The sequence below is a fragment of the Aquarana catesbeiana genome, linkage group LG03 (genome assembly GCF_042186555.1).
Source record: "Aquarana catesbeiana isolate 2022-GZ linkage group LG03, ASM4218655v1, whole genome shotgun sequence".
Lineage (NCBI taxonomy): Eukaryota > Metazoa > Chordata > Amphibia > Anura > Ranidae > Aquarana > Aquarana catesbeiana.
This window is the reverse complement of record NC_133326.1, coordinates 145495458-145522728: the sequence shown is the minus strand read 5'-3', so window position 1 is coordinate 145522728 and position 27271 is coordinate 145495458. Positions and strand designations below refer to the sequence as shown.

At 41.7% G+C, this 27271-nt stretch overlaps 1 long non-coding RNA gene across 1 annotated transcript; it reads left to right on the top strand.

Moving 5' to 3' along the window:
* The first annotated feature begins 268 nt into the window (after positions 1-268).
* Positions 269-25856, top strand: LOC141131762 (uncharacterized). Its single transcript, XR_012242811.1, has 3 exons — positions 269-3612; positions 9996-10136; positions 25109-25856. It is a non-coding gene; the product is annotated as an uncharacterized lncRNA (long non-coding RNA).
* Positions 25857-27271: the final 1415 nt, after the last annotated feature.

The window sequence follows — 27271 nt, the reverse complement described above, 5'->3', positions numbered from 1 at the left end:
ATAAACTCCTGCACTTGAGTATGGTGCTTAAGGACTTGATAAACTTTCCACTTAACTGCCTTACAAGTGCGTGTCTTGCTGCGCATGCAGAACTGTGGGTAAACTTTCATATTCTAGAAGAAAACAACAAAGAGAGGGTGCACCGACCTAGTGCATTACCATAATACAGTCAATATTACAAATGATATACTAATAAAGGCATGACATGCACAAGCATATCAAAGAATGCAAATGCAGGTCCACAGCGCTCAACTGATGACAAGGGAAGACCTTATATCGTCCAAAATGGCTTATGCATTTTAAGGGTCAGACCCTTTTCTTCAGAGCCCTCTGAGGAAGAAAGAGAGCTTGACTCTTGAAAAGCATAAGCCATTTTGGACGCTATGAGGTCTTCCCCAATTTTAATATTGATTTAATAAAGTTGTGCTATGGTAGGTTGGTGTGCCCTGTCTTTGTTATCTTGCGAGCTGAAACCTTCCTGTGCACTCTGCTTCTGTTGGCGCCTTTCAGTTAGCATTGTTACCAGTTCTCTCTGTGGATTACAGAACAGTTCCCTACTTATCCTAATAGAGAAAGGGAGATGAGGAGGTGTTCTGTAGTACTAACTCGCTTCCTGTCCTAGGGTGACAATGCTACTCCCCTGTAGACACAGTACAGTGAGTGTGCGTTGTCACCCCAGGACAGAAAGTGGTTTACTGACAGGTTCACCAGTTGAAAATAAAAGATAAAAAAAGCAAACTATGGGGGTCTCGGGTGGCGCATCCGGCAGTGAGTGGAGAGGGTTAGCCGGCGGTCTACCCACCCCCTCTCTACTCTCTTTTCTTTCCCCTTTCTACCTATCCTAACAGATGGGGGATATGGGGAAGAGGGCAGATCTAGTGGTCGGCTCATTTCCCCATCCTCCCCATATCATGTGCAGTTAACAGAAACCAGGTTGGGGTTCCCTGGAGGAGCCATTCTCCTTGGTTGCTCTGACGTGGTTATAGACAAAAGATATACCAATTCCAGCAACGAATATGCATTGGCATCCTTAAGAAGAATATATGACTGTATATGTCTGGCACCTAGGATGCATTTAATACAGGAACTGTGATTATGAGTTCTGTTATAGGTATGTAGTTGTGTATTGCATTGTGTTTGGAACCCGTCTTGCTTTGTTGATATCTCTTTATAGATGTCCTCTGTATTGTCTGTTAAAAAATTCTAATAAAATCTTTATGGAAAAAAAAAGCAAACTAATGCAGCCACCACATTTAAGGACTGGTAAACTTAATCCTGGATTTTTTGTTCTTGGATTTATATACCCTTAATTTTAACCTTTAACATTTTTCCCCTCCAATGTATATATTTTTTTTATTGGCACACATCTTTTATGGGCCTTGTGCACAAGGACGCATTAGGGGGTACAGTATAAAATTCTGTCTTTTTTTTTTTTTCCCCCAGCCAGGAAAGCCTAGGGGCTTCATACAGACCCCTATAGACATGAATGGCTGTATGCAGGTATATGCTGGTACTTGCGCAATCCCGTGTATAGCGTACAGGCTTATACCCTGAATACGCAAAATTTGTGTTCACGGAATATATCTGTATGCTATACATGAGTGTGTGTGAGTACTGGCGTGCACTTGCATATAGCCACACACATCCATTCATGTCTGTGGGTGGCAGTACACGGCACTTGAGGTTCCTTGGCAAGCGAAAGAGCTAGAATTTTATGTTGTACTCTCCTAATGTGCCCATGTGCATCAGCCCTTAAAGTAATTCTAAAGGTTGTGATGATTTTTATTTTTTTTAAATAAAAAAAACCTGTGGCAAGAGGTGGCTAATCCCATCAAACACCTGACTTATGTTGATCTAGCGGCATGCTTGCTGCACCCTCATGCAACAACCCATTAAAAAGTACCTCTCTTACCATTCATCTACTAAATGTGGCCAAGGCATGCCTTTTCTTGTGTTGGAGGTCTGTGAACCTGTCCTCCAAAGTCTCCTTGGTTCACTAAAATCAATAAACTTAGGGGCATGAAAGACCCTCTATAACCGGGAGGAGTCCTTTCGTGACACTTGGAGGCCATGGCAATATTTTGTTCTCACGGATGCCTATCTACAGGAGGTCTCGCAACCAGGCTGATTTTCTGGGTTTACAACCCCTTTAAGGTAAAAAACCTGCTGCCTTTAGGACCATTTTAATATAGTACAAGTGAAAGGATTTGAAGAATATAGCATAGGCAGCATATGTTGTATGTGTATTGACAGGTAAAGCCCTGTTATGTAACGTTCTTAAAAATCTTTCAGTATTTTTTTTTTTTGTTAAAGCACCAATATTTTATGGAGCAGTTTACATTTTATACATTTACATCAGTGCCCTCAAGAAGCTTACAATCTAAGGTTCCTATGTGACATGCATGCTTACACGCACACATGAACTAGGGACGAATTGGAAAGGAGCCAATTAACTTACCAGCATGTCTTTGTCGTGTAAGAGGAAACCAAAGTACCCACGCAGGCACAGGGACATGCAAACTGTATATACAATGTTTAAGGTGAAAAAAACCTTAATTTGCTGTTAAATTGGTATGTAATAAATTTGGACCACAGGATCAGGGTCTTAGATTTTTGTTTTGTTAATGATGTGCTCAGTGATGGTGTTGGAAGTTATAAATTGTTTGGAATGAACAAACTTTATTTTATTTTTGTTATGCCCCCACGTGTGTTCTCAGTGAGTATTACAGCAGTGTGTATAATTCAGTCCACGTCATGTTATTCCCTAAAGTAATTCCTGAGAAGAAGTGAAAGGTGTCCTCCAGGGCTGGTCTCTGGCTTGTTGTCTTTCTTGGAATAGACGGTACTGGCAGTTATGCTTCAGTTTCCTGTGCTGTCTCTCTATTGCTTTATATTCTAAATGTGAGTAGGTGGAACAGCTCGGTTAAGTAAGAGGCTGTTGCGAAATCCTGAGCTGTTTGTTATGCTGAGCAGGATTGGAGAGCAGAGCTTATAAACTGACGGCAGAGGCTTGACAGCCCTCTTGTTTGGGACGACAGAGAGAAGAAGCTCGGAAAAACATAAACAGGTGCTTCTACGAGGCAATGGAGGACCCCAATACAGTACATTGGGATTGGTTTTCACTTTATTCAATTTGATCTTCTTTCACTCATTGTATTTGAAGACCTAGAAACCTTTTCTGATATTTGGATTTTTCCTTTGAAAGAAGAGGAAGAACATGTTTTCATTTGATGGATGTAGAGTGGAAGCCCCTGGCAGCAGATGCTGGATCCTGATGGAGCCGGGAGGCTGACGTATACTAGAGCGATGTGGTGGTTTTCTGTGGCTAAGGATGAAACAGCATTACCCTTCTGGATTCTTGGATGTCTCTCGGGGTTTACACAGAGCAAGCATGCTGCTGATGATGACTGACTGACTCAGTTTCAAGGAATTAGAAAAACAACTCATTGTGGTTTCTGTTGTTGACTTTTATTTCAAAGGATCTGGAGGAGGACCAGGCAGTATAGGAGAAGTCAGGGCTCCAGGGGCAAAGCACTTGTTACATGCTTGATGTAGAGGAAGAACTTTCCATCTTTCATCAGAACGCACGTGAGAGCACCGTGGAAAGAGAAAGTAAGTGTTTTCTACACAATTCTAGGAGCCTGTGCATTGCATGACATGCTTCTCTTTACTGATGGCACAATGAATACTCGTCATCCCAATAAATAGGTACTTGTATGGATCTTATGAGTTCCACTTCTCATTCTCTATATGTTGAGAATTGTTATAATGTGTTATACCTGCTGTGTAATTGTCCTCTGTGGTAGAGATGAGATGTAATGTCATGTCTATAATCTGTTCCCACCCCAGTATAGGTTTTGACTTGTACAAGTGTGTTGTCTGCGTACCTGATATTCTATATATATATTATATTATAGATCTCGTGGTTTTTTTTTGGTTTTTTTTCCTAGTTTTTTTGCTAATGCACTATTGGCACTGCTGTTGTATTACTGTGTGCACCTTGCCGGAGCAAGGCTACCTACCATGAAGACCTTTTAATACATGACCTGAATGGTCATTTTAAGAACTATGTTTTGTTCTCTTTTTGTTTTATAGCTTCTCAGTTATTATGGGGGATCCGTGGGAGAACATTGTGATTATTGCTAGTGGCTATAACAGCCACTAGCAAAAATTGCATTTAAATCCGGCAGTCTGGTTGTACCCAAGTTGATTGATCGATCAACTTGGGTACATTCAGCCTGCCCATACATGATTCGAATCTACTGAACCTGCCGTCTGTGGCCATTCTTCGATGTGGTGGCTGCATTGTTTTTCTTTTTCTCTGGCTAAGAACATTTTCAGCAAATACAGAAAACACCTGTTTATCTTGCCAGAAAGTCAGCGTTTTTTTTTTTATTACTACCTGTGCACTAGACTGACTTTTTAATATTCTCAACCCTTCCATTAATGAGAGGGGGGTGTTTGTTGCCCAAATCAGGAGAGCAGCCTAGGGTGACGGTGTTGCTCCTCCATAGATACAGTATGGTGAGCGAGTCCTGGCAGTCTAGGATGACAAGTGTGTTACAGCCAGGATCATTAAAATAGAGGGGGGAAAAAACCTAACCAAAAAAAACTAATTTTTGTTCTTGGGTTTAAATACACTTTAAGACAGCTAGCTTTCAAATCTCTATAATATTGGATATTATCAAGATTACTACGGATGTTTTTGTAATGTTGCACATTGCCAGGCTAACGTTCATCAAGCTAATTAGAGATTTCATAATTGTTCAAGTTATAAAGAAAAATCAATGAGTACCTTATAGTAATAGAAAGCATAAAACTTTCACAGTTTAGGTCCCATTCACACTAGGCAGTGCATGTGAATCGCACAAGAAGTTCTGTGCAGTGCGATTTCAGACCCATTAATTTTGAATGGCCCGAAGTCGCACCCCATGTGCTGTTCTACTTTTTGAACATGTGGTAACCGCATCACATGGTACTTTTGCGGGACATTGCGGTGTGGGAACGCGGCTCTCCCCCACTGTACTGTGTGAATGGGCCCTTAAAGAAGAACTATTTGCTATCTAAGTTGAACCCATACCATCAGTTCTTGGGTAAAAGGTCCCACTGGCTGTAACCGTCATAGCCATGGGGTTGTTTCTCTTCCGCCTGCAAACCGGTATGAATTCCAAACCTAAAAGAAGTATCTGGTCCCTTGAACATATTGGAAGTGTTCATCCTGTGCTACATGTGTCAGTTATGAAAGTTCAGTAATTTGGGTTGGCAGGGACACAGCTTGCCTCCCACTGACCCCAGATAATCTAAATGTGGGACGAGTACAGACACAAATAATTCTGAACATCTGGTTAAGAAGATAAGCGAAGTCCAAGTTAGCAGCCCTCCAACACGCAGTTCCTAATAAGTTATGCTTAGATTTATGAGCAGCTCTGCCTTTGTAGACGCCACAAAAATCATTTTTTTTTTTTTTTTTTTTTTGCGTTCTTTATTTTAAAGTGAATCTGTACTGAGAGAACTACTGAGGGTGCCATTTCTGACCTCCTTCTGAAATGCTAGTTGCCTTTTAAGTCATGGACCCAAAACAAGCATGCACCCAGGGAAGTCTGAAGGGAAATTAGTGCTGCTGATTTGCATACTTGGATCAGCATAAGGGCTCATTCATAGAGGCGCAGATAGATGGCCATACAACGTAAAAAACAAGCGTCCGAGTGTCACAGGTGTTGTGAACAGTCACCTGTAAAAATCAGTGACGGGTAGCTGCTGTACACGGGTAACCACACATCTGAGCATTAACGTGTGTACACAGGATGAATTACAAGCCCTGGACACAAACCATCTGCATTCCAGGGTACACATCTGTCCCTGTACACATGAGCAGTTACTAGCGTACAGCTCCAGCTTTCACTGTACACAAGACCAGTAATGCCGTGTACACATGGGCAGACTTTTGAGCATGAAACGTCCGACGGTCTTTTCGACGGACTTGCGAATGACTGGACTTGCACACACACGAACAGACTAAAGTCCATTCGAAAGTCCGGGCATTCGTACGTGATGACGTACACCGGACTAGAATAAGGAAGTTCATAGCCAGTAGCCAATAGCTGCCCTTGCATCGTTTTTTGTCTGTTGGACTAGCATACAGACGAACAGATTTTTCGATCGGACTCGAGTTCGTTTGAAACCTGTTCTAAATCTAAAGTCCGTCTGATTTTCGACAGAAAAAGTCAGCTGAAGGTCCGATGAAGCCCACACACGATCGGATTGTCCGATGGATTAGTTCAGTCACACCAGTCCGGTCGGAAAGTCTGCCCGTGTGCACACGGCATAACTCTTAAATGGAGAATTACTTTTTTTTACAGTCTGCAGCCCTCTGCACCTGCGTTAATGGGCCCTAACTTTTTTTTTAAAGTACAGTTCAGCAATGACAGCTCAATATTTGTTCAGGTTTCTGCATTCATGAAGTAGCTTAAAATTATCCTTGCAGCAGTGCTGCGTCAGCACTGCAAGGGTTAATTGCTCCTTTAGGTTTAGGAGACCTACCTACTGCTAGATAGGTCTCCATGGCATCTTCTACCTCCCGCACTCCAGCTGTCTGAAATCCTGACATCATTTAGGCCCTTTCACACATGCACCGCCATCTTGCAGATTCTGATGGTTTAGCAGGGAATCGCTCCGCTGATCCCCGCTGAGCAGGCGGATGACCGGTTCTGTCCGCTCCGCTATGCAGACACGAACACAGTCCCGCTGTCCTCCGCCTGTCCGTTTTCATCCAATCCTATCCAATTCACCAGACGGATGGAAAATAGGACCACCATCAATCTGGATTTTGGAGGCAGGATCAAATCAGATAGCAGAGGGTGTTGACATCCGCCGCTCCATAGGGGAGATTGGAGGGTCCGATCAGATCCGCCTGAAAAACTGACAGGCAGACCTGATCAGAAAGCCCATGTGATAGGACCCTAAGGCCAATGCAGGGTCCATGCATTGGACGTGGTGATGCTGAGAGACAGTCCACCACCGCAGCATGGAGAAGTGTCATCTACCAGGACAGTGGAGGATCAGGTAAGTAAAAGTGCTTCTCCTTTTCCCTGAAAAAAACAAGCAGCACGGGAGAGTCAGCCCCACTGCAGGGGATCATTTTAAAGTTTCCCGGTGTTAAGCTTTAAAGATTGAGAAGAAAGTCCAAAGCTTTTTTTTAATTTGCTGTTTTTCTAGAAATACTGTACTGTATATTGGGAAATGGTATGATTCAGATTGATTCATATAATGCAATGTGTTGCAATTTCCTTCTAGTGACATTTTTGGCGTGAGTCACCCCTGTGAGTAGACCACCTCTCATTTACTGGAGATTGCTTCTTACATTTCCAGTGAACTCGCAGACCCTTTCATTTGCTTCCTTTATCCTTCTGTGAAATCGGATTCCTGTGTGAGCAAAGCATAGCAAATGTCAGAACGTCACACCTATTACCGGTCACTCAGCTTTCACTATGATTATGTGTGTCCTCTAAGTAAAGCTAAAAAAAAACCCCATCAAGTAGTGGACAAAAGTGAAAGATTTAATAAAGCTGCGTTAGGAATGTTCCGTCAGGATCCCTGTATGACTGTGAACAAGCACCCATTTCCTGTTATAGAAGTATAAAAGTGTGGATGTTTAGCAAGTGCTTTTTATTAAGGGTACAGTGGGACTGCGTTGTGTGATTATATTAGCAAATCAGCCCATCAGCACTGCCTGCACCACAGCGCACACCAGCTGCTGCATCATAATGCATTGGCTAGGGTGGATGGACCCTTAAAGGGATAGCTGGGCAGTCTTGATGAGTGCCTGTGACAGCTCCCTTAGCTCTGTTATTCCTGCAGCACCGAAGCATTATGGCGGTGGTGGGTGAGGGGAGGGGGGGCATTGGGGAAGGAAGATTTCTGAAAAAAGGAGACAGCAGCACAAGGAACATATCTCACTAAAGGTAATTGATGTCCCTTGTACCTATTCTTTATTTGTTAGGTTTTAATGGCTCATGTACGCTTGCTTCAACTTTAACACTTTTACGGAAGGGAGTTTACCAAGACACATGACCACTCATTAAAATTAGAAGAAAAGAGGTTTAACCTTAAACTATGTAGAGGTTTCTTTACTGTAAGAGCAGCAAGGATGTGCAATTCCCTTCCACAGGCGGTGGTCTCAGCGGGGGGCATTGAAAGTTTCAAAAAACTATTGGATAAGCACCTGACTGACCACAAAATACAGGGTTATACAATGTAATACTGACATATAATCACACACATAGATTAGACTTGATGGACTTGTGTCTTTTTTTCAACCTCACTTACTATGTAACGCCTACCGCTTCAACATGCTTCTTTGATGCTTCTGTGATGCTTTAAAGAAGCTTAGCAAATGCCACGTGCTTTTGATTTATTTTAAAGGGGCCCAGTAGAACCCCAGCTCAGTAGTACCCCTGTTCAGCAGATTCCCAGCTCGTTGGTACCCTCATTCAACAGATCCACAGCTTATTAGGACTACTGAGCAGGGGATCAGCAGAGCTGGGAGTTGTCCTACTGCTGAATGAGGGTACCAATGAGCTGGGGATCTGCTAAACAGGGGGTACTAATGAGCTGGGGATATGCTGAGTTGGGGTTCTACTGGGCCCCTTTAAAATCAAAAATCAAAACACAGGGCATTTGCCAAGCTTCGTTTAAGCTTCAAAAAAGCATCACTGTTCAGCAGATGCCAAGCTCAGTAGTACCCCAGCACTGCTGATCCCCTGCTCAGTATTCTTTGCTAATCCCCCTTCTCAATAGTAACCCCCAGCTTTGCTGATCCCCTGTTCAGTAGTCTTTTCTGATCCCCCACTCAGTAGAAGTCTCCAGCTCTGCTGATCCTCTGGTTTGTTGATCTTCCTTTCTCTCTGGTCACCGCTCACCTCCCGCTCTATTGCGCTCACGTTGCACACCACATGTGATATTGCTAGTTTCTCCTGCTCCAGTCCCCCAGCTCTCCTGCTCTTCTGCTGTTCATTCCTCTCTTTCTGATCCCTACTCACCTTTCGCTATAGCGTTCCCATCTGCTAATTTCTGTACTCCAGTCTGGACCCGCTCACCTTCCTGCTGATCCACGCTGCGCACCAGATGTGACATCTGCACCAGACACTTCCAGAATATAAACACGTGAACCAGAAGTGACTGCTGATGACACCTTTCTGGTTCGTTTGTTGATTTCCCAAAACCTACAAAACAAATCGAAGATAATGTTGAATAAAAGCCTCTCAAAAGCTGGTGCTGTGCTGTAAGCGAGCTTTGTCATTGACTTCTATGGAGGCTTTGGAGATGCTTTGAAGCACCAAGGAAGCAAGTTGGTGTATAGTTATTGAAGCAAAGCAAACACAATGTGTAAACAGGACTGTAAGCTTACCATTTTATTCAATGACAGGTGCTTTGATTGGCATTTAGAGGGCTTTACAAAAGTGTGTCCAATGCCACATTTTGAAGCAAATGTAAACTAGCCTTAATAGTCTTTGTTAGACCTCACGCACATGGGCGATTAAGGTCGGTCTGTAAACTCCGGTGTCAAGAATCAGCAGATACTTACAGCTGGAATCACTGGTGGTGACCGTTCTGTATGAATATTGTATGAATGAATGAATGACAACCAACAGTGACAGATACGTCTGCAGGGATTCGCTCATGATGCGGTTACCTGCAGTTAGGGATGGATGATGGCAAATGTCAAAATCCAGGGTAGATCATTTATGGACATATCGACTTGTCATTCATTCACACGTACAGAGTTGTGTGGTTCTGGCTGCAGGAATCCACAGTCCAGTCCTAATTGCTCGAGTGATTGAGGGCAAAGGGAGGAGATGCAGAAATACCAGATATAACTAATTATCACTTCTTCCTAATGGGAAAGTAACTAGTTTACTGCCCATTGTTTGACACCCTTGAAATGTTGTGTGTCTGCCTAGTTCTACAAGTTGACAACTCGGATTTGTGTATTACAGCATTGAATGATTGGAGCTGAATTTATTTTCTAAATCCGACCTGCTCGGCTCCATCATGCTGAAGACGAGGAGTGACTCCACACAGGAACAAAAACTCAAACTTCTACACGATTTTGGGCAGGTGTAAGGGTCCAGACAAAAGTACGTTTCTTTTATATCAAAGTGTGTTACATTTCTAAAATAATAATGTGGTATTCTTATGTGGGCAGATTCTTAGTGAAGTTCTTTAAACCTGAAGTTTGGGGAAAGTAAAAATCCTCCCTTGCGATGAGGCTGCCCCTAAACTGGAAGGGTTAAATGCTCATTTACATTTAGGGGACAGATGAAAATCTGATCCCCTATCCCTGCAGGTTATTACGCTCCTAGACCAATCCCCGAAGCCTCCTTTTTTTTTTTTTTTCTATGCCCTGGCAGTCACAGGTCCCCTGGCATCATCAAGTATAATGCAGAACCCATAGGCCCTGCACTGGACATGAGGACCCAGGGAACAATCCACCATCAGAGCGTAGGGGAGGAGAGCAGAGTGTCGGCTGCCAGGGGAATGGAGGATCAGGTTAGTAAAACTGCATTTTTTGGTCCCCTAGACCTAAACAAGTATTTAACCCTTGCGGTCAGGACCGGGACAAGGGGTGGGCAGGAGGGGAAGTTGCCCTGGACACAGAGAAGCAAAGGGGCAAAAATGGATGCAGGGTGGTACAGCCATTCTACAGCATGTATTAATAGTGAGGGAGGGGGACACAATTCTGGATCCTTGCCCTGGGCACTGGACATCCCTGTCCCGGTACTGCTTGCAGTGCAGGGGCAGCCCCACTGCAAGGGAAGATTTTTTTTTTTTTTTTTTACTTTCCCCAGAAATAGGATTTAAAGCTGAACTCTGACCAGAAACTATTTTTTGACACATGCACTGTAACTTTAAATCCACACTAATGAAGTGTGTCCCTGTAGTGTTATGTACAACTCTAACTTATACTCACCCCCATAGTGCAGTTAAAGTTCTGGATTGAGTGCTGAGTTCACAGTGTGTCACTTGCACCCCAACTCCTCCATTCAGTAATCGTATTGTATCTTTTCAGCAGCTGCAATGCGCTCTGTGATTGGAGGAGTGGCAGAAGAATGTCACAATCTCCCTTTCTCCAATCACAGAGTACCTTGAACTGGTCAAAATGTAAATCATATATTGATATCATTTATAAGTAATGATCAAATATAACTATAATTTGTGTTGCTATTACAATGCTGATGTTCTAAAATGAAAATGTATGCTATGACTATACTGTAATCTCATTTTAGGTAGACTTTGGTAACGGGCTGTTTTATTTCTTCTGTCCTATCTTTTTCTTTCACCTTATGTTCAGCAGTTAATAGATTTAAGCACATTACTCATAAAATAGCACATTAAATATAAGCTTCTGGTAAATTAAGAGAGAATTAGAGGTACCGGGAATCTCTCATTACAGTAGTATCGCTTTATAAAATATAGAGAATGCTGGCTCAGACGCTTGAAAGGCTTCTTTCTTTTGTTTGACAAAAGTTATTCATAGATGTTTAGATCTGTACAATGATAAAAATTATAATCTTTGTACTGTTATTAGAATTTAGAGAATGACTTCATACATCTACTATAGATATTTTCATAAAAGGCAAGAATAAAATTTCCCATTGAAGTCTTGTAGGTTTACCTGCCTAGTTTGTGTGTGTATGTATATATGTGTGTGTGTGTGTGTGTGTGTATATATTACACACACACACCAATCGGCCATAACTTTATGACCACCCCCTAAATTTGGGTAGGTCCCCCTTTTGCTGCCACCAAAACATCCCTGACCTGTCAAGGCATGGACACCACTAGACCTTTGAAGATATGCTTTGTTATGTGGCACTAAACTGTTAGTAGAAGACACTTTAAGTCCTGTAAGTTATGAGGTGGGGCTTCCATGGATCAGACTTTTCCAGCAAATCCCACAGATGCTCAATTTGAATGACATCTGGAGAATTTGGAGGTCAGGTCAACACCTCAAACTTGAGTGTTCCTCAAACCATTTTTGCATTGTAGCAGGGTTCATTATCCTACTAAAAGAGGCCACTGCCATTAGGGAATACCATTTCTATGATGGGGTGTATTTGATCAGCAACAATGTTTAGGTACCATGTTTATGTTATGTTTACATGAATGGCAGGAACCAAGGTTGTAAATGTACCTTTTTTTTTGCTCTTTTACACAGTGAAAACAACCTAAATGTATAGTATAAGCTTTACCAAAATTAATTCAAAAGTAGCTGTAAAGCTTCCCGCTAAGCTCCGTATTTACCCTAACTGGGATGCACAGTAGATTTTCATGTGTAGCACACTCTGTAGTTGTGTCCATATATCTGGGCTGCTCCATTTGTATCACATTGCTGCAGGCACAGAGCTCCTGAGCTACCCAAAAATATGGCTTTTGGAGAGATCATTGATTCAAGTGGTGCCAATGGTCTCGAGGGCACACCTATCTGTGGATGTATATCTTTTTATGTGGCTGTGGAGTTGTACACTAATAGAAGGGTGTTAAAGCTAAATGCAAATACAATCATTCTGGGTATAAAATTTCATTTTTACTTGTTTCTATTGCGTATCTTCTGTGGAAACATTACAGAACTATATGCAGATATTTATTTTACATTATTGTGCTCCTCCTGTGGTGGAAGTAAGCTTAATAAGCTGAATATATAATCTGTTGAATGAAAATTACTTTTTAAATAACCATCGTCTAAGATTGCCGTATAGAATTCTTATTAATTCCCAAGGTCAAGTGAATGTCTCAGCTATAAATATATGCAATGTACCTAGGCATTATCTATGCAAATATAGACAAATATAGGATGGATTCTACCTACTTCCTCACAGCACACCATTTAAATCCACTCTAGAACAGCAGGAGGAACCACGGCGTCTTTCAGGGGACATACTAGTCCACATACCCAGAAAGGTGAATTAGGTTCAGTGCCAGGAGCTCTACTACAGAGAGAAGTTTCAGCAAACAGGCTGACAAACATTTATGTTTATTTTCTCAGGTTAGTGCCTTTCTGACTTTGTTGACCACCTGTCAGGGTCATTTTAATTATTTACAGTATTTTTGTAGTAGCAACACATTACATAGGTCGATGGAGCCGGGCAGACGATTGTCAACTAAACAGAACCTGCATCCAATCAAATGCAGGCACTTTCCAGATTTTGACAGCTGGCCAGACCAGCTGTCAAAATACAATAGCTACAGCAGGAGATTCATCCTTCCATGCTGTGTAGGGTGGATGGAGGAATCCGTTCGATTTTTTTTCTGTTCAGCCTGTAGGTCCGGTCATGTGTATGATCAGCTTTCGTACATAACCACCATGTTGCCATTCGTGTCTTAACACCTTTTGCATGGCAATTAAACAGTCATTTGCACTTTAGTTTTATAGTTCTTACATGGCATTTTACACTAAGAAAAACAGAATTTAAAGTTTGATTTATATTTTTGCATTACTGATGCTGGATCATGCTGTTGCAGTCGCAAAGACTGATATGAAGGTTTCCATATCCCTGCTAGTAGGTTCCCCTTGCCATTCCCAGTAGCTTTGTCCAGTGTGTATGTTCTCTCATGTTTTGCCTCGGTCCACTATGCCCTTCTCCCTTCATGTTGTCCATTGCACCTTGTTAATCCCTCTTTTAGTGTGAATAATGTTTCTTTTTTGACATGCTATTGTGAATAATTAAATTTAGTGTATATATGCGACCATCTTTTCGAGAAAAAACTGTGCTCTGTTCAGTATTCTATTTCTTTCTTTGTGCCCTGCTGGTATCATTGTTGTCATCTTTGAGGTGCCAGTCCAAGTAGCACTAATTGGCAGGTTGACCTAGGCAAGAAGAGTCTGCTCTGATACATGCCAGGCTAAGCTTACCTTGTTGGGTATGTATATGTGCAGAATTTTCCTATGCATATTGTTGGTAAGATATGAGATAACGCCTCAATCTAAATAGTAAAAATTAAGATAGGGTTGGGCACCATCATCCTTGGACTTGGAATAACGAAAAGTGGGTGTGTCAGGGGCTACTCTAAAAAAAAAAAAAATGCCCCACGACAACAAATCTTGTTGTGGACTATCTCGGTACCCGAATGGACCACTTTACTTCATTGGAAATTTTTTGACATTCATCAATCTAGAAATTGTCGAATGTTTCTAGCATGTTATAAAAAAAATATGTTTCATACACAGTGGTGAAAATATAAAGCTATGTGTAGAGTTGTGTGGGCCAACTACATAACTAGAAGTTCAGTTTTAGGGCTCTTTCACATGGAGGATCCGTATGTCCGTTTTTCATCCTTCCGTTTTCGGATGAAAAACGGACATACATGTATCCCTATGGAGCGGCGGATGTCAGCGGTGACATGTCCGCTGACATTCGACCCGCTCCGATCCGAAAAGTGTAACGGAGGAAAACCCTACTTTTCCATCCGTTATCGGATTGGGTGACGACGGACTCTACGGTCCATCATCACCCGATCCCCCATAGGGGAGAGCGGCGCTCTGACAGGTCCGTCGCTGCACAGTGTGCAGCGAGGGACCTGTCATCTTCCTGCTCAGCGGGGATCGGCGGAGCGATCCCCGCTGAGTAAGCGGGTGTTCACGGGGCGGATCATCACTTTGTTTCATTTTTTTTCTTCATTCAGTTATAGTAAATAGAAGAGATTATTACAGGCAGTTGCTACAATATTGTAATAATTACACTGGTTTGCTACAAAATAGGTTTGATCTCTGCAATGTTAGTATTTTTTTATTAGATCAGAATTTAAATAGATTTAACAAACATGTTTGTCACTTGGATTTGCAAGGCAATATAATAGGGGCATGGAATGTGCCTGTATGTATTACATCACATATAAAAGTTGACGTGTTTATTTTCTGTTCTGTTGACTGTGCAGGTCAGAACAGCCTGATTTCCTCTACTTGTCAAATGTGGGCCATTACTACCGGCTAAATGACAGCTTTCCAACGCAACCTACTGTGCCTTGTAATTACTAAAGTGTGGGTAGAAAGACATTCCAGCTTGATGTGCACAGTAAAAGCTTTCTTCAGAGGAGAAGGCATTATCAGTACAGTCCAAAAAAAGCAAAAGGAAATAAAAAACAAGACGTTCCCACACAAAACAAAATAATTTAGAAAGCAACCTACACAGGAAGAGTTTTGGTGTTTAGAATTGTTTCAGAAGGCCCTGAAAATTATATCATGTAACTTGGAGGCCTCTTACACACTGCTGCCTAAAAAACGCTCAAGGCAGCCCATTGTTTTCAATTTGCATGTAAACATGCACTGTGTATTGATCAGCAAATAAAAAAAACATAAATCTGAGATGTTGGCTGGTATTTTTGTACCCGCAAAGGCCACGCTTTGTGGTTGTGTGTGCATACTCACAAATATGCGCAAGTGATACACAGCCCATCCTCGTGGGTTTTTTTTTTGTCTGATGCTCATACATAAGTACAGTGTGCAAGAGGCCTGAAATTCCTATAGTCTGCCTCATTCTTGAAGTTGTAATATAGGGTAAAAAGTGACTTACAGGAAACCTGTTCTGAAAGAAATATGTGTGCTAACATTGTAGAAAACGTTAGATGCCCGGTTGTTATGGGGCATCCTGCAATTATAGCAAGTTTTAATAAACCCTCAGTTTTAAGTAAAACCCTCCAGTTTAAATAAATGCATTATTAGCAACCATAATTGCAATGATTACAACCTGGTCCAAAAAAAAAAAATGTGGCCACAATGTACTGCTATTGACTCCAGGTTCACAGCACCGCTTCCCTGAACTTCCTGGTAGTAGAGTACTTCACTTGCAATGTGCACTAGGGGACAGTGCAGGCTCCAGCCAATATCCATCACACACAGGGAGGAGGGGGGAAAGGGAAGTGGCTAGTCGCCATTTTCTTCTGTGGACTCAAGGAGACAGGGTGGATGTATGCAAAGGTGGCTCCACGGGATTCTGTAAATCAGCGGAGCCACCCGAAGGCAGGAACCAGTGTAGGGGGTATGAAAGACAGATAATGCTAGGCAACCAAAAAAGGTTTTGTGATGTTTTTTTCCCTTTGACACCATCAGCCTTGGCTAATGGTAGAGTCTACCTGGCCCAGTCAAGAACTCATAGCAGCCAGACTCACATGTTCATGCCCATTCTCTTTTTTTGTAGTGAAAGCTTAAAGCGGAGTTCCACCCAAAAGTGGAACTTCTGCTCATTTGTCTCCTCTCCCCCCACAATTGGCACCTTTCGGGGGGGGAGGGGGGACAGGATACCTGTCTTTGATGGGGAAATAGTTCTTTCATTAGACTTCTTGATACAGAAGGCCTACTCTAACAGTTACTAAACCCACATCATAAAAAAATATCAATAAATGCTGTATTACATACTGTTCATACTCACTCAGTCACTATGAGATTAGTTTTCTGTATTCTGCAAAAAACCTGGTTGATCCTGCTGCTCTCTTTCTCCACCTCCTGTTCATGTCCCCAATCAGCTAGGGATTTGCAGCTGTGGTGGCAACTCTGAATCTTCCGGTGCAGAACCCATCAAGCATCTGCCTGTACTCCATTCATAGATTGTGTTTCATTCATAGAAACTGTAGTAATGGCTTCTATGAATGGAGCAGCTGGGCAAAAAGGGAAGGCATAGCCGGGCATTTTTGATGAGTGACTATTGCAGCCCCTTAGTGCCATTTTGGGTGGGGGGCATTGGAGGAAGATCTCAGCGAAAGGAGGACAAAGCAGCACAAGGGATACATCACACTGAAGGTAAGTAATGTCCCTTGTGCTGCTTTTTTTTTTTTTTTTTGTTTTAGGTAAACTTAGGCTTTATTATTTTTTTTTCCACAAAATAGGCTTTATTATTTTTATGGTCAACTTTGTTAAAAGGGTACAGGGCCCGTGTACAGAACCCAGGGATGCAAAATTCCACTTTTATCACCCACACTGTATGTTTTAATAAGTAATTTCAAATGTTTCAGTTATCCAGGAAGTCGGGAATTGGTCTTGTGTTACATTTTAAAACACGCATATAAATCTCCAAGTAACTTTCTCCAGAGTGCCAAGCGTGGGCGGCAAGGTCAGAGGCAACTTGCTTACTGTAGTTGCTATGTGGGTGTAATAAACTAAAGAAAAGGAAAGGGTGTGGAGATACTAAAAAGAATAGAGATTATTTGTGTTTTATGATTAACCATTTATAACAGGTACTGGTATAGGGCCTCGTCCTGGCATAGACACAAAGAGGGAAAGTTGTGTTTAGAAGAGTATGCAGCTTTTCTGTATGGTCTTGCTTTATCAGAGAAACCTTTTATATTATATTACATCGAACGTTAAAATCCAAAGGAATGCATAGCAGGGTTACATGTTTTGTTACTTTATTATAACCAGCGCTTTTTTTTTATTTGGAATGCGGGGGGACGCAGTTCCGGCACCTCGAGCACTGAATGTATGTAATAGCATGGGGTGTGGGGTGTTCTGGAGGGTTTATTTATGTTGGCTGCTGGGGGATCTATTGTCACTGGTGGGGATCTGATTTTGTGTGAGCATCTATTGTTGCTGGGGGGTCTTATGTTGCTGGAAGGGATCTACTGTTGAGGGAGAGGTCTATTTTTACTGGCTGCTGGGAGATCTGTTGTTGCTGCTGGGGGGGGGGGTCTAATGTTGCTTGGGTGGATATTTTGTTACTGGGTGTGATATTTTGTTGTGGTTAGTTCACTGTTGCTGCAGGGAATCCATTGTTGCTGGGGGAGTCTATTGTTGTGTGGGGATCTATTGCTGGGGTTCTATTGTTGCTGGCTGCAGGGGATCTATTTTACTGCTTTTCTTTTTATCATCAACATGTTCCATACAAATGATTTAGCACCACAAAATGATACTTGGCTCTGTATTCTATAAACGGGGCAGTACTGCACAAGGGGTGACTCAGATGGGGGGAGTTCCTGCACTTATTCTCCGACAAAAAAAGCCCTGATTATAACAGTGCAAAGGGTCATTCTTTTCATGCAATATGTGGTTTTAGGGTGGAAAGCTTCTTTCTTATAAATAAATGGTAAAAAAAAAAAAATGTGTGTATATATTTAGAGCGCAATCTACTATTCATACTGTATAGCTGTGCAGTAACTGGTGTTCGTTGATGGAGAAAGATTTTTCCAGCTCTTCCATTATGGACCTCTATCTATCTGTAATGCCGGGTGATGCAGTCCTCCAGCTTTGACTTCCTATCAGCAATTATGCAATCCAGGATTACTGGCATCATGTTATATCATCTGGTGAATCAGGTTTGAAGCAATATGGTTATAAAAGACGCATTTGTTTAGTAATGCAGAGGGAACTATACAAAGTGGTCATGTATGGTGATTGTACAACCTCATCTTACACAGAACTGAAATCTCATTGGTTGTTTTCGGGGAGTGCCATAGCACGTTGTCCTTTCTACATCCCTGCTACCAGTATTTTATAGAACGTCTTTACAAGATTTTTTGATGGGGAGTGGTTAGCAGTTCTTTTTGTATGTTGATCAGTAATAAATCTTTTTATATTTTATACTTTTCTGTTCCATCATGCTGGCGTTATACTGTTTACTGTATGTACTGTAAATTATAATTGCCCTGTTCTTTTTTTTTTTTTTTTTTTTCCAGGCAAAGTACATTTTCTGCAAGTACAGAAATATACCTGATAGAAATCCAGTATGCGTGTAACTTCCAGTGTACTGAACTGAAAACAATGTTGTCAGCTCCCCTAGCGATATTCTATGAATTACAAACTTTTCCTTACAATGAAATGGATATGAGGACAGAAGGAGGTGTTTGTAGTCTAAAGTTTAGTACACACCAGTATTTTTTTTTTTTTCGTTTATTCTAGCAGGGCTGAACAAAAAAACTGACTGCTCAGGAGGAGTCGCTGTACTAACTATCCAATGTTAGTACAGCGATCTCCCCTGCTGTTCTATTGTGTTTTGACAGGGGGACGGCCACCAGCCATTGGCTCAGAGCACTGATCGGGAGATAATTGGAAGACCTTTTTCGGTCATGCCCCTTCAACAGAAGCCAGCCGAACGGCCAGCTTCTGGCGGACCAACTCCAGTATACACAAGCTGAATGTCATCTGGTTTCTGTTGAACCGGCCAATGCCGCCCAACGTTCGGCCCAAGTGTACTAGGCTTAAATCAGGAGAGCAGTCTAGGGTGACAGCTCTGCTCCTCCATAAATACAATACAGTGAGTGAATGTTGTCACCCTACTTATTAGAGGTGTGAACAGGATCACCAGGTGAAAAAAGCTTTGGCCATACTTGTTTTTCAATGCCAATGCTATACCTTTAGGACTTTTCCATTAGCCATGAAGCCTGACCAAAATACTCCCATTGTGTACATTCCTGTGTTCTGACTCATGTCCAGGGCTCAGCAGACATTGGGTGGTTGACAGCATTGCAGGTACGAGCAATGTTCCTGAAAAAGCCACGCATACGCAGTAGCCACTGAGCTCAGGATGCTGGGGGGGGGGGGGGGCCTGGGGGGGTGCTAGCCCAATGTCTGCTATGCCTTGGAAATAAGTCAGGTCGTAGAAATGTAAACATTGGTAGTATTGTGGCCAGGCGTCATGGGTGACAGAACATATTGTAAAAGATGAACTTCACTTTTAACATCACCGGCCACTTTATTAGGTACACCTTGCTAATACCAGGTTGGGCCCTCTTTTGCCTTCAGAACTGCCTTCATTCTTTGTGGCATAGATTCAACAAAGTGTAGGAAACATTCCTCAGAGATTTTTGTCCATTGTGACTGTGGAGGCCATTGGAGTACAGGGAACTCATTGTCATGTTCAAGAAAGCAGTGGTGAGATACTTTGTGACATGGTGAATTATCCTGCTGGAAGGAGCCATCAGAAGATGAGTACACTGTAGTCATAAAGGGATGGACATTGTCAGCAACAATACTCAGGTATAAAGGGCCCAAAGTGTGCCAAGAAAATATCCCCCACACCATTGCACCACCAGTCTGAACCGTTGATACAAGGCAGGATGGATCCATGCTTTCATGTTGTTTACTCCAAATTCTGACCCTACCATCTGAATGTCATAGCTGAAATCCAGACTTATCAGACCAGGCAAGGTTTTTCCAATCTTCTATTGTCCGGTTTTGGTGAGCCTGTGTGAATTGTAGCCTCAGTTTCCTGTTCTTAGCTGACAGGAGTGGCACCCGGTGTGGTCTCCTGCTGCTGTAGCCCATCTGCTTCAAGGTTCGATGTGTTGTGGGTTCAGAGATGGTATTCTGCATACCTTGGGTTGTAGTGAGTGTATATTTGAGTTATTGTTGCCTTTCTATCATCTCGAACCAGTCTACCCATTCTCCTCTGACATCAACAAGGCATTTTCATCCACACAACTACCACTTACTGGATATTTTCTCTTTTTCAGACCATTCTCTGTAAACCCTAGAGATTGGTTGTGCGTGAAAATCCCAGTAGATCAGCAGTTTTTGAAATAGACCAGCCCATCTGGCACCAGCAACCAAGTCACATCAATCCTCTTTCTTCCTCATTCTGATGCTCAGTTTGAACCTCAGCAAGTCGTCCTCACCACGTCTAGATGGTTAAATGCTTTGAGTTGCTGCCATGTGATTGGCTGATTAGCAATTTGTGTTACCAAGCAGTTGAACAGGTGTACCTAATAAAGTGGCCGGTGAGTGTAAAGTCATGTAGAAAACTCTATTACTAATTTAGAAATCACAGGGTTAAGAAAAAAGGGGTCACATGGAACAACCTGGTTTTTACTATTCTTAATTAGAGACAGTCGAAATACTGATAAAAATGTAGGTCTCTCTGGTAGATACTCCACAAAGATTGATAGACTTCTTCACCCACAAGGTCTCTACACGTGACTCTCGAAGAGATGGTGATGGATTCAGTAAACATAAGACAAAAATAAACATGTCTGTCTGTAAAGAATGTGCAGAGGGAACACACCAGCAGAGAGAAGTCAGTAAATATCGGGGTCAGAGGTTTCTTATTACATAATATTACCCAGCAAATACTTTCCCCCTACAGCGAGTCTGGTGCCAGTAAATCCACTTCCAGGAGAACATTCATCATTGTGGAAGTGCACCGCTTTCATAGTACAAACAATTGTTGAGGCTTGTTCAGAAAACGAGGACTTGTACTGAAAGTGAGTGGAAGATGAACTATTACATGGAAAGCCTTCAAGGCAGAATGTTTATGTGGGGTGGCAGGTTCACTTGAAACATTTCCCACACTCAAAGCAATAGTGATGTTTTTATAACCAAACAGGAAACTGATTTGACAAGAATTATGTGAAATGGTCTCACTAGAATGCAACTTATTTGTAATATTTATTACCGGTTTTTCTATAGCGATGACAAGTATACATCACTTTACATCAGTCCTTGCCCTCAAGGAGCTTACAAACTTAAGCTCACCTTCCATTCTGATTGTACACTCTCCTTTAGGTCTATCATCATCTATATGGTGCAAGGGCCTGCCCGATTGTATAGATTTAGTATGTCCCCCAATTATATAGTTTTAGTAAATCTAAAGGAGATTGTACAATCAGATTATATTGTGTTTGGCCATCATAAGGTTCCTGTCTCACATAGATCCACACACTAAGACCAATTAACCTACGTGTGTTTTGGAGCATGGGAGCAAACCCAAGCAAGCACAAGGAGAACATGAAAACACCATGCAGATAATGTCCTAAATAGGATTTGAACCTACAGGACTTCTTGACTTAAATGCAGATCAGAAGGAAGTCAAATGCAGGTCAGGAAATCTCCAAAGCATCTCAAACTCACGCACAAACTGAATGCATCTGGAAGCTTGCTGCATCTGCCCATCGGGTGGTCCATAAATCCCTATGGACCGGCAGGTGTTAACAGACTTGTGTCTGTTTACACCCGCCTGCCTCTGATCTGGTTCACGGAAAACAAATGAAAGAGGATTCGTCCACTTCCATGTAGGCGGATAGGATCGGAGGTAGTTGGGTATAAATGGACAGCCAGTCTGTTTACAACCGACCACCCATAGAGCTGAGCAAATCGGACTTGCCATTTGTGAAAGGGGCCTTAAAGCCCTGATTGAAAGCAACGGGACTTCCATACATGAGCGATCCTAGGCACCCTGTTTTTTCAGACCTGATGGTGCCTGTTAGAATTTTGACATAATCAGAGGTATATCCTGCCCACAGCTCCCGATTACTGTATTGCATGATGCATTAGGTCTAGAAACCTTTTTCTGGCCAGGAGAATGGAGGACATTTTCTTCTTATAGTAAATAGGATTCACGCTCTAAGCTACCGCTAAGCAAGTGTCCCCAGATAATGGAAACAAACATTTTGTGGTAGACTAAAACTGGAGTTGCTGCAGTGAGTAGGTTTGACTCTGGTTGCTCAGTGAGTATGGATAATGATTCTGGTAGTAGCATTTTTTTCATTACTGTAGTATATATCAATAATACTTTTTTTTTTTTTTTTTTATCAGTAACAATGTTTGTGTCAATATTATACAGAGAAAGAAAGTTGGCACTTCTGGGTGGTCTGAATATTTTGTGTACTAATGCAAGAATAAATAATTAAATGACATTATTATTATACCTATTTTGATTGCGCCAAATGACCCAAAGCCATACAAATTTTGCTATGCTCATGTTTTGCCCCAGTGTGCATGGTGCAAGATTCCCTTATCGTCCTAGAAACTGCTGTCTCCAGTTGACATCTCTGCTTTACAGGGTGTTGATATTTGAGAAGAGGCAGTGAATTATTGTCAATAAGTCCTTTTTGCAGTCTCTGAGTATTTCATGAACTCCAGCTCAGAATCATTCAGGTTTGAAAGCAAGGAGGTTTACAATATTCAGGATGTAATAATATGGCCTAAGCTTTTCATGGTTGATTGCATGAGCCACATTGAAACAATTGATTTCTAAGCTCATGCACACACCCATCATAACACTGTCATTCATAGATATAAATATATATATATATATATATATATATATATATATATATATATATATATATGCTCTGGTCAGATTGGCCTTAAAGCAAAACGGCATGTGTGGCGGAAATCTAACACTAAACATCACCCTGAACACACCATCCCCACCGTGAAACATGGTGGTGGCAGCATCATGTTGTGAGGATGCTTTTCTTCAGCAGGGACAGGGAAGCTGGTCAGATGGGAAGATGGATGGAGCCAAATACAGGACATTCATAAAAGAAAACCTGTTAGAGTCTGCAAAAGACTTGAGACTGGGGCGGAGGTTCACCTTCCAGCAGAACAACTGCCCTAAACATACAGCCAGAGCTACAATGGAATGGTTTCAATCAAAGCATATTCATATGTTAGAATGGCCCAGTTAATGTCCAGACCTAAATCCAATTGAGAATCTGTGGCAAGATTCGAAAATTGCTGTTCACAGACGCTCTCCATCCAATCTGACAGAGCTTGGGCTATTTTGAAAGGAAGAATGGACAAAAATGTCTAGATGTACAAAGCTGGTAGAGACATCCCCAAAAAGACTTGCAGCTGTAATTGCAGCAAAAAGTGGTTCTACAAAGTATTGACTCGGGAGCTGAATACAAATGCATGCTGCACTTTTCAGATATTTATTTGTAAAATAAATTGAAAACCATTTATCATTTTCCTTCCACTTCACAATTATGTGCCACTTTGTGTTGGTCCATCACATAAAATCCCAATAAGATACAATTACGTTTTTGGTTGTAACATGACAAAATGTGGAAAATATCAAGGAGTATGAATACTTTTTCAAGGCATAGTATGTATGTATGTATATATATTTATTTATTTTTTTATTTTTTGCTAAATGTGGTACTTGGTGACCCCGCATTTTGCCTAGTCATGGTAGCAGTTTTGTTTTAGGGCAGAGACATGCCTCCCAAGGGAAAAAAGGCAAGACGCTCCCTTAGTCCAACCAAACAAGATGGGCCACCAGTGACTGGGCCTCAGTGACTCCCCTTCACCATTGGTGGAGCAGGGGCCCACTCAGGAGATATATGCTCAAGGGTCCACAGTGATCTCAAAACGGCTTTTGACGTTATGCGAGTAAATTTATGAGAAAGTACGTGAAATTTGCAAATACCAGTGTTGTGTTGTTTCCTGTAGTAACTTAGGTTATGGTTTGTGAAAGAAGAAATCTTGTTATGTGTAGGTGTGTAGTTGTCAGAAATGCTTGTTTCTTTGTGTTTCACTAAGAGCCCTTTCACACTGGGGCGGGCGTCTTTACCGTCGGTATGCGGCCGCTAGCGGGGCGGTTTTACCCCCCGCTAGTGGCCGAGAAATGGTTAAAAACCACCGCAAAGCGCCTCTGCAGAGGCGCTCTGCCAGCGGTATAGCCGCGCCGTCCCATTGATTTCAATGGGCAGGAGCGGTAAAGGAGCGGTATACACTCCGCTCCTTCACCGCTCCGAAGATGCTGCTAGCAGGACTTTTTTTACCGTCCTGCCAGCGCATCGCTCCAGTGTGAAAGCCCTCGGGGCTTTCACACTGGAATTAAGTCAGCGGCACTTTCGGGTCGGTTTGCAGGCGCTATTATTAGCGCAATAGCGCCTGCAAACCACCCCAGTGTGAAAGGGCTCTTAATAATCTCAGATTCCTACTTCTATAGTTTGTTTAATAAGGTAAACAAAGAAGTGCAGTACTCGGTATTGCATAAAATAATTCTGAAATTAGTGATACACCAAGGATCAAAAATTGGTTTAATTAGTTTGACTATAGTTGTGTAAGATCTGATTGGTTTCTGAGGTGTACACTGTACATTATCACCGCTCTTTCCGTTGCATTATTAGATAATCCTAGATGTCTGTTATACTTGTTAAATACTTTACGAAATGTTACACAATGATACATAAATGTAAGGAAGTATGTCATTTTACCAGTGCAAATGTTATGTTAAGCAGGTAAATAATGATGTTGGATTGATGTGTGAGCTGATTAATATTTTGTTTTCTCATAACATTGTCATGGTGTATGAAGGCAGATTTTGGTCCATTGCCATTCTCTTCCTTTTGGGTGCGGACTATAACCTCACCACTCCCAAAATGCTTTCTCTTTCAGAGTGAATCTTCTGATGCAAGCAGCATCTTGATTTCCACCCGCTCTTTCCCAGCCTGTCCAGGCAGGCGATGACAGGATGGAAGCCGCCAGCACCCAGGTATTTGGTTCTTTCATTAACTGCAGGAAGCATTGGTGGTATGAAATTGTGTAGGTTGTATTCTGAGGTGTGTCACTAATAGGACAGTTAGATATAAATATGATCCATTAACATTCTTCACATTCCAAAATTTATGTACCTGATGGATTTAACACATTCACAACCTCAAATTTTATTCCAAACTTTGTTCAACCATGCAGTACCGAAGTGACCTTTGTAATGTATCATTTTAATATGTATTAATAAAAGTGAAGGCTTTTTTGGGGTTACGCACAAGATGGACAGCTATTTGTCTTTTAGAAGAGCCAGCATCCAATCAGGATATTCCTTTATAAACAAGACACAGGATTCCATAGAAGCAGACTTTTCTGTTGCAGGAAACACATTCATCTGCCACAAGAAACCTTCACTAAAGTGATCACATTCATCTGCAATTGTGATTTTAAATCACTAGTTTCTCTGATATCTACCCATAGAAGTGGGTGCATCATAGCCATATGCATGGAAAAGGTACAGCACTGCGCTATGCAAGTGCATTGAATACCAAGTGTACAATTGTAATGATGAGTCAGAATATGACCATAGGTCATATTCAGGAGATCAAGCCAAGCAAACAAGACATGACCATGAAGAGAAACCAACCACAAGTCTTAAAGTACATGTACACAGGATCATTTATAGTCGTTTCTAGGCAGTTGAGTTTAGAAGCATTTTTTGGAAAGGAAAAAAATGCATTCAGAATGGATGTTTGGAGGCATTTTAAATGCCAATTGCCTGCAAACAGCTTGTAAACGCGGTAACTTCCGTTTAGTCGCATTTCGTTTACAATTTTTTACTATTTGAGAAAAAAAATACTTCTAAACGTAAACACGGCAAATAAAAACGGCTATAACTTTTGCGCAAACCGATCAATATACGCTGATTTTTTTTTAACCAAAAATATTTAGCAAAATTCATATTGGCTTAAATTGATTTACATTTCTTTTTTGGATATGTATTATAGCAGAAAGTAAAAAAAATATTGTTTTTTTTCAAAATTTGCAAAAAATAAAAACCACAGAGGTGATCAAATACCACCAAAAGAAAGCTCTATTTGTGGGGAAAAAAAGAACATCAATTTTTTGGGGAAAAGCACCACACGCCCGTGCAATTGTCAGTTAAAGTAACGCAGTGCCGTATTGCAAAAAAAAGGCCTGGTCATTAAGGGGGGTAAATTCTTCCAGGGCTGAAGTGGTTCACCAGACACTGATAGAAGTCATAAGACTGCTATTTACTGCTGATAAGAAAATGTATTTAGCAGTTTATATTTACTAAAATAATTGCTTTTGCATGCTTTGTGTACTGTTAGAGACCAGATATAGTGAATACAGGGTCCTGGGATTAGTAACACTTTAAGTTACTCCATTGCAGGACACATGGCAGCTAAAAAGTCTAGAAGTCATATTCTGTTTTTGTGAGTGTCTTGATTACTTCCTGCCCTACCCTTTCGTTCCTGACATTCTCTTAGTGGTTCCTCACCAAATCTCTCTTGGCCTATCACTTCACCATTTGCCTTTTGGGGTTTGGATAGCCAGTAGCCAATAGCTGCCCTTGCGTCGTTTTTGGTCCATCGGAATAGCATACAGACAAACGGTTTTCCCGATAGGAATTTCCGTCAGAAAGATTTAAAACATGTTCTATTTCTAGGTCCGTCAGAATTTTCGAAAGGAAAAGTCCAATGAAGCCCACACACGATCGGAATATCCGATGGAATGATTCTGTCGGACCTTTTCTGCCGGAAAGTCCGGTTGTGTGTACGCGGCATCAGCCAGCATGGAAGGTCGTAATTGGACAACAGCTGCTTTGTCCTAATTTTGCTCTTCAATGGCGTAGTTTTACTCACTTTGTAGCGTAAATGGTAGAACTTCAGTATAGTATTTCCATGCTGGTAAATTGGCTTGTTTGTCATTTGTTTTCTCACTTTCTTGAATTTTTTGCAGTTACGTTTCACGCCAGCTTGGCTTCTTTCCTCCTGTAGATCTTGGATATCTTTCAGTGTGTTATACAAAAGGCAAATATCATCAGCA